This window comes from Crocodylus porosus, unplaced genomic scaffold (assembly GCF_001723895.1).
Source record: "Crocodylus porosus isolate Cpor-Errol unplaced genomic scaffold, CroPor_comp1, whole genome shotgun sequence".
Lineage (NCBI taxonomy): Eukaryota > Metazoa > Chordata > Crocodylia > Crocodylidae > Crocodylus > Crocodylus porosus.
This window is the reverse complement of record NW_017728907.1, coordinates 31,865,010-31,878,386: the sequence shown is the minus strand read 5'-3', so window position 1 is coordinate 31,878,386 and position 13,377 is coordinate 31,865,010.

Below are 13,377 nucleotides of genomic sequence, written 5' to 3'. Positions count from 1 at the left end.
ATGCACAGTTTGATGCCTTCAAATCCACTAAAACATTTTTTCTTCGATATTAATACATAAATAAACATAAATTCATCTTCAGATGCCCCTCAGGTTGCTAATTTCCAGGCATCACACCAGAGCTAGGGTCTTGAGGGGGAGGGGGAGGGAGGGATTGTAGAAGGTGCCAAAATAGTGATATTGCATGAAGTATAAACACTTAGGAATCTGTAAATGAATGTGATGTACTTTGCTTCAGTACACATCAAACAGAAGGAAGAATCTGTCTCAGCATGCTGTAAGATGATCATTAATTTTTAATAGTGTTAATGTTTATTAGTGACAGATGATTGACTTTAAGTGCCTTATGAATAATAAATAAATGATGTGGATTTCTGGTGTCTGCTTTAGATTTGTATGCAAGGCCAGTGGGCCTAACCTTCTCCATTTCAGAGGAATACTGCATCAATTCCCAGAGGAATGCTGCAATAGAAGCGTTAAGGCTCCTCAGATTTTAGCACCAAGAAATTTGGAATGCTTTCTGACCCTCTCTTAGGCCACATAGATTGTTCTGAAGCCTCGGGATGATGGGAAGTTCATCCCAGCTCTTTTGGCTAATCCAGGAAGGCTGCAAGGTGCATTATTCACTCTGAGGCCCTGTTGGATTTCATAACACTTAAACACCTGTGTCCATCAAACAGAACACACAGGATCTCAGCCAGAGCTGTTCTTGACTTTGTAATTTCACTGACTGACAGTTTAATATCTATTTATTTTCACACCTGACTCCAGTAGAGACAGGCTGGCATCCTGAATGTCAGGATATTATGCTGACAACTGTGTTTTTTCATTATTTTGGGGAAGTGTGGTGGGGGGGGGAGAGATTCTTCATAAGTAAGAGTTCTTTTCAAATGCAGCAACTGTAATAAAAACCAAATTATAGTTCATACGTAATTGACAGTAACTAGTGATAGGTTACCTGTACATATTTATATAGGACTGGAGGCATACAATTTTAGATTTACTAGTAAACTAACTCTTACTACTATACTCTAAAATGAAATGTGTAATTATATTATTTAAGTAGCTTGAACAGCTGCCATTGCTATGGACTTTTATAAATAGTGTTTTCTTTGCTAAAATTAAATGTTTAGAATAAAGCCTCTTATTTTGATCATATTTTGTTTCATTTCTAAACAGAAACAAGTGGATTTGCCCCGTCTAGATTCTACAATATTGAAACTACTTAAGAAAAAAATTCAAGACGAGTAAAATATAAATACAATCTTTAGTCAAGACTGTAATGATAGTTGGAAAGAGTAAAGTAGAACATAAAGATGCTTTCACGTTGGGCACTGGCCAAAACAGTGATGAGTCTGTAATAATGTTTTCCAGATGTTAGGCAGTTAAACCAGACCAAAATTGCTGGTGCTAACATACTGTCATTCACTACATGCTATAAAAACACAAAACTGTTGTATTTAATTCAACTTTAGTTCAATGGATTTTGATTAATATTGTAATTATCTTGATTCACCAGAACTTTTTAGACTAGACTCTTGTGGGTTTTCTCTGGAAGTAACACTACGCATCAGTGTGATTACATGGTACATCTGATGGGGAAATGCCCTGTAATCACACACAGTTGCGCAGACCTACTTCATTCCCTGAACTGTTGGGTGTTATTAAACTGAATGAGAAAGAAACATGACATCACTGTGTAAAACATTCTGAGCCAGTGTCACTGCAAAATATAATACATAGAAGCAAACACCACTCAATTCAGAAAATAAGTCATACACAACATCAATCACTCTGTACTTGCAGTATATGAAATCATATTAACTTCTGTCTGATTTTCAGTGACTACACTGTAATTATTGTTATAAATGAATGAAACTAACATAAAGACTTTTGGAGAATTCATGCTTTATTCTTCCTAAGTGCCAGTCCTGCATTTTGTTTGGCTACTTGGAAATATGAACTGTGTGGAGGGTAATATGTTGGGATGGTTTGGAAGTAAATTGCATAGTTTTCCATTTCAACTTAGTACAAAGGAAAGAGCATAATAGGGAACCCCATTATATTTGAAATTAGGCTTGTGTAGTTGTGGACCAACAGATCCTGCATCCCTTCCTTTTTACCTGTCTAACCACCAAATCTCCTACCATCTGCCCTCTCCGTGTTTGGGCTGTGCTTAAACACTGCAGCCTTCTCCCGTCTGCTCTGTTTAGTACCGCATGTATTGCTTGCTATGGAGGGTGTAGCCCTGAAAAAAATTGCAGGAAACCCTGACATTTCCCTGTCTGTTTGTCTGTAATCTTATATCTCCAACTTCAGAGGAGACACCTCAAACAGAGGTGATGATAGTTTACAAGTCCAATGGCCAACTTTTCCATAACCTTGGCTAATGTGTTTTTTAAGCTCTGTTCTTGGCATTTTTGTATCTTCTGAAAGACTATTAGGAAAAGAACTTTTCATGGTCTCTAAAGCACTTAGGGTCAGATTTTCAAAAAATATTTTAGAGCCAAAAGTGAAATAGAAATCAATGAGAACCAAGTGGCAAGCTAGTTTTGGAATCCCTCTAAGCATATGTAGGCACTGAAATACCTTTAAAAATCTGGTCCTTAGTGGGCAAAGCATCTGATTTCGGTACAATATGATGTAAAAGAGAACAGCAAAGTACAGTATCCTAAAAACAAGGCCCCTTGAACCCATTTATAATCAAAGGAAAGAGAAACAGGATACAAGCTATTGTAACTGACCAATTAGTGTTATGAGATTTTTGTAAACTAAGAAGAAATAAGATATCAGAATAGGTAGTCGGAGGTTCAGCATTTTAGATACCAGTCTATGACTGGCACTCTCAGGATGTTTACCATATTGTCAACAGTGAAGCAAAGCCACATGGAAAACTCACATTATCATAAAGTTTCTATTTATATACAAATAAAATAGAACAAGTTTTTAAAGAGCTAATACAATTTTCTGCTATAATGGTACCATTAACAATATGGTTTCACTGTACAGCTATAAACATACAGAATTAAAATGAGACCACACCATCAAACAGATTCATTATTATTAGGATTTGAAGTCCACTTGCTTTAAAATGTTTGGTAACTTTAAGAAATCATCCAGAAATGACATACTTCCTATGTTGCACAATGCAGTTTATTTACTGTGCACTTACCTTATAAAAAAATCTTGAACATAATTAATTGTTTCTATAGACAAAGTTGTGAAATTTCACCTAGAAATGTCCAACACTGATTACAAACATGTAAAAAAAAGCAGCAGATCCATGTAGCTAACAAAAAGTTAGGAACAAATAATACATTCATTCCCAACACCTTCATTCACTGGAAGCTACAGAACTGATAAATGTTGTAAACAATTACAGTAGGATATTCACTGGTATTTGATATGTTATGGCCATCTCATGCATTGTAGGGGAGTTTGCTGTTTATATTTTGCATATACTTGGCCACTAACTGAACTGAAATGACCTGTAACATGCAATTAAAAAAATTAATTTGTCTGTGTTAAACAGCACATGGGAAAAACACCTCAGATTTAAAGTTGACTTGATTGAAAGACCAAATTATATAGAAGTTAAATAAATATCATATTTATTTATTTATGTAATTAATCTTTTCTTAGTCCTTCCCCTTTATTACTTCATTCTTCTTGTGTGTCTCTGTCTTTCTTCAGTTTACCTGAGGCTTAAAAACACTGGGATTTTCACATCAGGAAAGCTTTTGTTATACCATTGTATATACATATACCGTTGCCAGTATAGTTTTTTTTACTGCATACGTGCATTTTGTTCTATCATCATGAGAAAGTATATACAATCTTCCTCAAATGGATGCCATTCACTCTTTTGTGGATCTTTTTCATATTCTTCTTATCCATCTTATGCATACAATACAAGGCCGATCCTTACTTCCATGGAACTACGCTGATTTACACCTTTTGAGAAGCTGACGCGAAACTTTTAAAGTCCACTCATGCCAAAGTTTCGAATACCTGCTGTATCCCTAGGCAATATCATTTTTCCCTTGTTCACTGTTTCCACCATCCTGCTCCACCTTCCTTCTATTCTGTCCCAGAAGCTGTATTGAGTCCTCCAGTCTACATGGCCCTTCAGAATCTGATTGCAGCTCTATCTATTCATGAGCACAGACATTATCTCCTTTTTTCTAGGATTTAGATAGCCTCTTTTTTGCCCTGTTCCTTGAAAGTTCAGCATTCCTACTACCCTCCTCCATTCTCAGAACATGGCTGAGATGGTTGGTTTAAAAGATTTTATTCACTTGGTTATTTATTAATGAATATATAAGGGAAGAGACTAATTATTTTTGCTTTCAGTTTCACTTGGAAAACTCTCATTGTCTGCATAAGGGCTGCAGAATTTAGCCCTACACACACACAAAATATTTCTTATTTTGTTTGGCATTATTTTAAAATAATCCACAAAACTGAATGAGTATGGATATGAGGCAGGAAGAATTGGTGAAGAAAAGGGAATTCTTATTTGATAGAGGCATCCTGGATAATTAATATAACTACCTTTATTACAATATTGATTCCCTGTGTTGCAACATACTTTGGAATATGTCTGGTGCTTTCATTCTTCTTTATTTCACAGATTATCAAGACGGTGTAGCAGAAATGTTCTCCTTATTATAAAAAGTCAGTCCGCTATGTAAAATGTCAAGCTGAATGCTCCTATACCTCACACAATACAGGTTTAAATCTTGAACAGGGCATATAGTTCAAATTTGCCTTGAGCATAGTAAGAAAGTAATTACTCAACTGTTGAGAAAGGTCCTAATATCATTACCAGATAACCTGAATGTCCAAGCAATATCTGCCTATTATTTTAAATGGTTTCAAAATACATTTTAAAAATCTCAAATTCAAATTGTATGGAAATAATTTGAGTTATCATAAAAGGCGTTATGAGATAATTCTAAATGTCAGTTTAGCATATTTTAGCCTATTGGATTTTAAGCAGAGTTGAATAATATCTTTCATGAAGTAAATGTCTTTTTGGTAAACTAAAAAGGACAATAATATGTGAAGGTCAGTTAACATGGTGAGTTGGTTTTAGTTATTATTAAAGATGCAACTGTATTACCTTTACACAACATTACCCCACCAATCCTTATTAAAACTGTAACAGCAAAGCATGTCTTTTTCCAATTTCTCTTCTCTGTTATTCTGAGATCTTTGATTTGTCTTTTTCTTTTTTATGTGTAACAATTTCTCTGGTGAATAGTGAGATGATCCTCACTCTGCTTCTGCCAGAGTGCATCCGAAAGAGTCATACATTACACTTGCTGTCAATGCTGTGAACTAGAAAGAACCTCTCATTTCTACATTACATTTCTGCCTCCCACACATAGCATGAGCTACCTCACAAACAATTGTTTAATAGTTTTGAGCTGCTTAGGAAGTAGTACTTGATTTCATTTTTTAAAAAAGGAGAAGTTGCAATCCTATGATGTGTATTTTGCAACTCCAAATGCTTTCAATTGAAAACAAAAACAAGCTGCTATTTCCCTGCCTATCCATCCACTACTTATTGATGGTAAAATTCCACAAACTAGAATAACCCAGACAAGCAAATACAGCTTCTTTGTCTGTAGTTTCAGAGGCTCTCTGGACAGCAGACTCAAGAATTGGGATGGCTTTCTGAAGGGATATATACATCCCTTGGCAGAGAGTTGAGATTTGCATGTCAACAGCAGGTGGTAGATTAGGTCTATATCAGACTATAGGAGGAACAGTCAGGTGGGTCTACTTTGCTGCAAAATATCTCTTTATTTCTCCACATGTATTGTAACAGCGCAAGATACTGCTCTGTGGCCTGGAGGAGGATTTCTCCCCCACAGTCCTCCATGAAACTATTTGTTGCATAGACCAATACTTGAGCTGTGTGCTGCCTGAGTAGATTTGGCTCCTAATAACTGAGCCACCTACTCACAGATGTTAACAAATGTAAAAGAGCAAATGGAAAGCAATGATCCAGAATTTATTTTAGAAATCTGCTGAAATCAACAGGAACTTTGAAGAAGAGTTGAGGAATAGTTAGACAAAGTTTGTTCTTGGCTGCTATTTTTCATTTAATATCCTTTCACTAAGCATACTCACAGCAGAATGGGTGCATTCTTCCTTTCTTTTCCTTTCCAAACCAAACTTCATTGCCCAGAAAACTAATTAAAGATGATCAATTATTATTCCTACAGGTTTCCTGACTGGAGCTTGCAGATTTGTTCCACAGCAGGGTTCCCTTCAAGGGGTGCACCTGTGCAGCTGCATGCTGCTGGTTGGCTCCACACTGCATCTTCAGTGGACTTCCCATTGCTTTCCCTGCCACAGTCTCAGAGCTGGAAGAATGGGGGAAACACAGATTACAAGTACGGTTGGTTTTCTGCTCTGTCTGAAATGTGGTAAGCTTGGGGAGAGGATGTATAGCTTAGAGTGGAGGGAGAAAAATCCTCTTCTTCCCTCTTGGCACTAGAGATGAGGAGATCATGTTGGGCTTCCTATTCCATTCTGTAGGTTTTAAGTACTGTAGAAATTTGGCATAGGAGAATAGGCTGGGGAGGAGGAAAAAAAATCCCAGATGACTCCTTTTTGTGACAGAAGGGAGCAAGTCTGGGAGCAGAGGGCCTGAGGGAGTCCACATATCCTTTAAGGCACTACTGTAGGTTTAATTCAGTGTCGAAGGAAGGGAGCAGAGTGATCCAGCTGCTATTTTCTAAGGAGTAGAGGTGGGAAAGGGAGACAGAAACGAAAGCGATCTGTGAGCTTATCACAGCCGAGGTAGAAAGATGGTGGCTGGGAATGAGTCTATATGTGTACTTACTTAACAATAGGTTACTGAATGTATGAATGGATACATAGGAACCAGAGAGAACTATTGCATGTGTACCTTGAAGAATCTCTTTTGCATATGCTACATCTTGCTCCATGTGTTCTCTGTGGTGAAGGATACTACTACCTGTCTGGTTACAAATCTTTCCTTTAACAAATTGCAGCCCTTGATAACTTTTTATTTCCCATATGCAAAATCTCAGGGGAAGGTAAAAACAACTGTTTTTCTGTGAAAAGTACTTTGATGTTTTTTAGTCAATTGAAAGTTCATTGAGAATCAGGAAAACATGTTCTCTTTTGAAAAAAAATTGGGGAAGAAAGTAATTTTTTTGTGAAGCGGGGGGTTACTTTTCAACAAACTACAACCTTGTTAGAGAAGACCCATGCACATTTTACATCTGTGGCAGCTGTAAAGATGGGTATTGTGGTATGTTACCACTGAATTAACTACAGTAATGCTAATGCTGAACCCCTGAGCATGCTCAGTTTAAACTTAAACCAGCTGTTTCCAGAAGTTTAAGCAGAATCAGGTCAAATTCTGGAACGATTCAAAATCAGGAATGATTGTTCACCAGAGCGCCCCAAGGGATGACAAGATCGAACGGTTATAAACTCCTGCAAGACCGTTTCAGGCCGGACATAAGGAAGAATTTCTTTATTGTCCGAGCCCCCAAAGTCTGGAACAGTCTGCCAGCGGAGGTGGTTCAAGCACCTACATTGAACACCTTCAAGAGTAAATTGGATGCTTATCTTGCTGGGATCCTATGACCCCAGCTGACTTCCTGCCCTTGGGGCAGGGGGCTGGACTTGATGATCTTCTGAGGTCCCTTCCAGCCCTAATGTCTAGGAAATCTATGAAATTTTCAGCTATACCATAATGACAACCATGTCAGCTTCAGAAGAATCAGCTAAATGAAGCGGGGACTTCAAGACAGAGCATGCCTGCAGGGCATCCTTGTCGCCTCATTTCTGGGGTTGACCTGTAGAGCAGTGGTCTCCAAAGTGGGGTGCACGCACCCCAGGGGGTGCACAAAATGATTCATTGGGGTGCAGGAAGAAAATATTAGAACTTCTATTTCTGTTTATATAAATATACATATATTGGGGGGGTGTGCTCAAAAATTTTTTACTGATGGGGTGTGTGATCAAAAAAGTTTGGAGACCACTGATGTAGAGAACAGGAGTGGGTGGGTGGAGCTTATTGCCTTGACTGCAAGGATGAGCACTCTGCCTCCACAGTGTGGACATGACCTTGCACGTACAAACCAGCAGCAGCAGAACACAAAGGTAACCTAAAGCTGCAAACAGAAAATCTGAGCCAGAGACTGAGTTCAATATTCAGGTAGTTAATAAACAGGTCATGTCTTCTCTCAAGACAGCCTGCTCTCTATGTCCTTGCTAAGTTTTTCAGTAGTCAGCCCTGCTGGCCAAAATACTTGCTGCTGGTATTTCACAGCAGCTTTAATAACATTTCCAGACAACGGTGGGACAGTCAGGTACTTTAGGCAGCTGGAAGGCAGGAATGGGCAGCAAAATTGAAATAAAATTCTCTCTTGCTGGGTTTTTTTAGCAATGTAGACAGACGTAGATATGTAATGGCCAGAACTTGTGCTATCAGGTGACTAATGCTACCTGGTGGCCTTCAAGGTCTTCACACTGGTGATGACATCATCTTAAGATGGCTGAAATAATATGCCGAAACCACATATGCTAAATAAATAAACTAATGAAACCTGCATTTTCAGTCAAAACCTCCCTCATGAACTCTCAAGGGACAAATGAAAATTTTCTCTTCGTCTAAATGTCAAGAACCAGGTAGGACAGTGCAGTTTACTGGTTCTGGTGTCACCACAAGACATCTTACAAGATTCACCTACATTACAGGCCCTTATGAAACTTAAGTAAAAATATTAAATATTTCCTATTGGTGTCTCCGGGAGTTGTTTTCATGAAGTAATTTCTCTTTCTGACATTTGAATGAAAACTGCAACCTAAGAGATGCTCATATTCAGAATTTACATTTCTCCTGTCTTTATGTCCTTGATTCTTTTCAAATAAAAGTTTTTCAAAGCACCATTTTCCATACTCTGTTTTTTCTTTTCTGTTGCTCAGGGTCACTGACAATCTCACTAGTCTAAATATAGGGCTTACCTCACACACATTAAAGTAATATTGCATAGTGGCCATGAAGGTGAATGGAGTGTTGCCTTTCCTTTTAGCAGCTCTGTTGGCTCCCATCATTGAAGCAGAGCCTTCTCTAATGGCTTTGGTCTGATTTCAAGCTGTTTGGGGGCCCGGTGTTCATTGAAAACCAAGTAGGTGCATCAGGATTAGACACATTAAAAGGCAGAAGTCAGTAGTCAGTTGCCAGCTCTGACAAGTGCCCCTGTGCTAGACTTTGCTGTCTGTGTGAGTAGTTTCTCTCTGACTGTGAAGCTTGTTACAGTGAAGCAGCCCCACAGGAATAAGTAGACTGCTCTATTTTAATTTCTACCAAAATATTTTAATTATTTATCAATTTACAGATATATTCAGTAAGGACCTACCAACATTGAGAGGGCAGGCCAACGCTTTTGTGGGCTGATAGTGGCTCTTGCTGCCATTTTTGTGGTTGATAATAAAACCATAGAAAATTAGGGTTGGAAGAGACCTTAGGAGGTCATCTAGTCCAACCCCCTGCTCAAAGCAGGACCAGCCCCAACTAGATCATTCCAGCGAAGGCTTTGTCTACCTGGGTCTTAAAAACTTCCAGAGATGGAGAGTCCACAACCTCTCTGGGTAGCCTGTTCCAGTGCTTTACTGTCCTCCTCATGAGAGAGCTTTTCCTAATATCTAACTTAAACTTTGCTTGCTGCAACTTGAGATCACTGCTCCTTGTTCTGTCATCTGCCACCACTAAGAACAGTCCAGCTCCATCCTCTTTGGAATCACCCTTCTAGTACTTGAAGGCTGCTATCCTCAGTCTTCTCTTCTCCAGACTAAATAAGCCCAGTTCCCTCAGACTTTCCTCAGAAGTCATATGCCCCAGCCCTCAAACCATTTTTTTGCCCTCCACTGGCCTCTCTTCAATTTATCTGCATTCTTTCGGGGGGGGGGGAGGAGAGGAGAGAGAGGAACTGGACACAGTACTGCAGATGTGGCCTCACCAGTGCCAAATAGAGGGGAATAATCACTTCCTTCAATCTGCTGGCAATGCTTCTACTAATGCAGCCCAGTATGCTGTTAGGCTTCTTGGCAACAAGGGCACACTGTTGGCTCATATTCAGCTTATTGTCTGCTGTAACCCCCAGATCATTTCTTGCAGAGCTGCTGCTTAGCCAGTGAGTCCCCAGCCTGCAGTGGTGCCCAGGAGTATTCTCTCCTAAGTGCAAGACTAAGTGTTTTTCATGTGGTGGTCCTACCCCTCACCATTGACTGGCTAAGAGGGCTGCCATTCATGCGGTTATACCTCTCACTGCTGATTGGCAGAAAGGTGCAGGGCTGCACAATAAGCAGCCTCTTGGCCAATCAGCAGCAGAGGGAGGAAGGGGCGGCCGCCATCTTGACTCCCTTTCTGTGTGCCAGTGGCCATGAGAACTTCTGGGAGCCAGCATTTAATTTTTGATAATAATTTTTCCCCAATGATTCTGCTAAAAATCATGGGGAACACTGCTTTTCCCGGAAACTACCTCAACTCATGGTTTCCTGCAGAAAAGCTGAAATTGCAATTTGAGTAGGTCCCTAATAATCAGTGGGGCAAAAAACATTTGTGCAAAAATTGAGAAAAGCTTATAGATATGCTTTTCTCTGGGTGGAATTGCTACTATACAAGCACAAGACCCATCTGACCTATTGGAAGTACATTATGTTGCCATGAAGGACATCACAAATTTATTTCCAGAGTGTCTTGTGGTGTAGCAAACAACTGAGAATGCTTTGCACTTTGTTTTAGGTAGTGGACAGTGATTCATATTCCTTTACCTGTTAAATTTTCAGTTGATTAAGGAGTGGCAATGACAGGCTTTGGAAAAAAAATCTCTACCAGTTCCCTTGATCTGGAAAGAAGATGGCTGTTTCATGTTCCTTCAAGAAAAGAAGAGAGGGGGTTGTGAACAATGATAGGGCAGTATTTCAGGTTTCTATTAGGGATGCAGAGGGCTCCTTTCATTTGAAAAACATTAAAAGCTGCAAGATACTCTATCAATTCATTATCACTTTGATAAATATTCTGCCCTGTACACTCTAAATGTGATGCAGCAAATATGACTAAAGAATTGAAATACTTCTATTAGTAAAATATCGGCTTTGTGTAATATATATTCAAAAGCAGATACTCATTTAAAGGTGATATTTAATACAACACTGTTTCAGAGGGTTTTTTTATTTTCTTATACATCTTACCACTGTCTGAGGCAATGCTCCAGTGACTACTGAAATATAATAGCTGCTTTCTCTCTCAGTACACAATTTGACAGCATTTATTCTTTCCTTCAGTGAACATAATTACTTCACATATGGAACCTGTGATAGCCTACAGGCATCTGAGAGAAACCAGAATCATACAATCTGTCCCCTTTGTGAGCTTAATTTACATTCACAAGTGTCATTTTAATAGTGCTGGCAACATGTAGGATAAAAATTACAGGTCAGCTGCAGCATGTCACAAGGAACTGTGCTTAAGTCAATAACATGGTATTATTACATTCTGGATAATTTTACAAGGTAGATCTCACAGGAGGAATTTGACCCCTATTTCTTAGTTTTCTGCTTCTTGGTTTTCCCTAGAAGGTAATTCATTTAGGAATGAACATTGCAAGCTGCAAACACACTACCAAATAGGTTAGTCTGTAGCACATATTTGTACTGTGTAGGGTATTTTTCAGTCTAACTTTGTAACATGCTTTACATGTGATATGTATGGGCAGAGTGGACTTGATGTGTTTTAAACTTTGCACTTTTAACTCTTGTAACTGACTGTTCTGATTCACACCATCAAAATATTGAAAGACATAGCCCTCTGCCCTTTAATTTTGCACAGTTGACAGAGAATTTTTAAAGTATTGTGTGATTGACCCTTTTCTTGTTGGCTAAGGTACCACAGGAACAGACATTTTGTAAATAAGAAAATCGAGGGAGGAGACAGAGACCACAACTGTATACACAAGTACAAAAATAGCATGTAATTTCCCATTCCAACTCTAGAAGTTTCAATACAGTGTTATCAAAAGTGGCTTTAAACACCAGATTTAAAAAAAAAAATCATATTTGGATGCTAAAGATTGGATCCTTCTATATACCTGTTTGCAATCTAGTTTACAGAAAGGTCCAAAAAAGTCAGTTACTTATTACTGAATAATTACTGCTTACTAAATGAAAGATGAATGCAGATGTTTCCCAAATTCATTTAGGAAAAGCATCTCAAAGTTTATCTGCTTAACTGTAATGTTGTACTCTGCAGATTTCTTACGCATGCATGTATACATATACATGTGCAGTTTGTCGCTTCACCCTCTCCACCCTGCACTCATTTCCTTCCTGCTGCAATCTGCAGTCTTACCTTGACATAAATTTTCAGCCAAAGGCAGAGTAGATTTGCACCTCATAAGGTGCATCTATGTGAGATGCTACGGTACAGTGGGAACAAGCTACTGCACTGTAGCTCATTGCTACTGCACAGTAGCATTGCCAGGTACTAGGGCTGTGTGAAACAGCATCATATCATTTCAACTTTCATTTCACCATTTCAACAGGATGGTGTTTCATTTCAAGTTTCATTTAATTTCGAAGCACTGTTCTGTTAAACTGTTTCAGTGTTTCGACACTGTGTCAACATTTCACCCATAGGCTATAATGAGGAAGCACAAAACTGCCTATAACTTGGTCATTTTTTTGGCAGATTTGGATGAAAACAGCAGGGATGGTATCCCCTTCTGAGGGCATGAAGCCCACCAAGCTTCAAGGAGATAGGTGTAGGGGTTTCTGGGAAACTCCACCTCAATAAAAACTCATGTCACGTGTGTGTGTTAAGGCGCAGTGGGGTGAAAACTGCATGCGTGGTAGCCCATGTGGAGGCTATGAAGCTGCTATGTTTTAAGGAGATATGTGCAGGGGTTTCTGGGAAACTGCACTTCAAGCTGCTGACGAGCAAAAATCATGACATGTAACTTTGTGTGTGTGTGTTAAGGAGCATCCTCACTGGTGCTGGGGCCGTTACATGACACTGTAGTGTGCCCCAATGAGGTCTCCCCCTCCCCTACAGCCTCAGCCTTGTCCACCACTTTAAATAACAACAAGTAATAACTTAGTAAGCAGTAGGGCTGTCTGAAGCTTCAGTTACTGATTTGATTCAGCGGAGATTCTGCCTGATTTGGTGGCCAAAACTCTGATGTGTGGGAGATTTAGGAAGAAGTGGGCACACTGGAGGGGAGGGACAGAATCCAGCTAGATCAAAACAGGTTACAGAGGTGGGCGGGTGAGAATAGAATGGAATTCAGTGCACCCTTCTCAACAACACAGTGGCTGAAAGGGATC